The sequence below is a fragment of the Mus pahari genome, chromosome 14 (assembly GCF_900095145.1).
Source record: "Mus pahari chromosome 14, PAHARI_EIJ_v1.1, whole genome shotgun sequence".
In the NCBI taxonomy this organism is placed as follows: Eukaryota; Metazoa; Chordata; class Mammalia; order Rodentia; family Muridae; genus Mus; species Mus pahari.
In genome coordinates this window covers 77151716-77152817 of record NC_034603.1, presented here as the reverse complement: position 1 = coordinate 77152817, position 1102 = coordinate 77151716, and positions in this window count along the sequence as shown.

The window sequence follows — 1102 nt, the reverse complement described above, 5'->3', positions numbered from 1 at the left end:
AGTATGCGCTCCTTCCTCTACTCAAAGAAGCCAGATGAATCTTCCATTCCAGAGAGTTCCTCGACAAAATGGAGGAAGAAGAAGGCAAGTGTGATAAAAATGCCATATTGGTGAATCCTCATGTGCTCCTTGTACTTGTTGACATGGACTCTGAGAGGGACAATCGTTTCCATACCCCAGACTCTGGTATGCATGTTTGTAATATCCTCCGTAACTCCTTGTCCTAAGACTGGCCAACACCCTAACTCTGTAACAGGAAGAAAAAAAAAAAAAACAGCAGACAGCTGAGGGCACTACGAGCATTGCATCCATTTCCAACAGAAGTTACTATTGTCTATCCTACAATATTAAAAATGTCCGTGGAGGAAATGAGAAACAGGAGGCTCATCCACAGAGACCACTCTGCTCCAACCATGGATTTTCGATCAGGAGTCCATGAGTCAACGAATCCACACACACCTCCTCAGGAATGCCTCAGTCATTTCTGCCATCCTAACATGAAGGCCTGTTTTGACCCTTAGAAACCACATCCAAAATAAAAACAAAAACATAGTGATATTGGTGATGTATAATTACAATCCAAGGGAGACAGACCACTGACCCCTAGGGCTAACTGGCCAGTCAACCTTGCAGAATAGGTGAGCTCCAGACCAGTAAGAGACCCTGACCCCCCAAAAAACAAGGGCTCCTGAAGACAACAGCTAAGGTTGACCTCTGGGGTACACACACACACACACACACACACACACACACACACAATCTTCTAAGCTTCAATAGCCAAAGAATATTACTGTAGAGATGCCTAAAAAGCACCTGCCCTGTGGACCACAATATAGAAAACTTTTCTCACAAAACATCTTAGGAGAGTTTTATTGTTGATTGTGACCATGTCCCAGAGACAGGTCTTAGCACAGAAACCGATGCATGGGAAATAGTTCCACAGTGAATGCAGAGAGCACACTGCTGTCCCAACAGGTTCATGAGATGCTGAGGACCCATCTGCAGTTCACCATTTATCCTCTGTCCGTGACCACTATCCAGGCTGCAGGAAAGATGGTAAACCTTGAAGGAGGAGGAGGAGGAGGAGGAGGAGGAGGAGGAG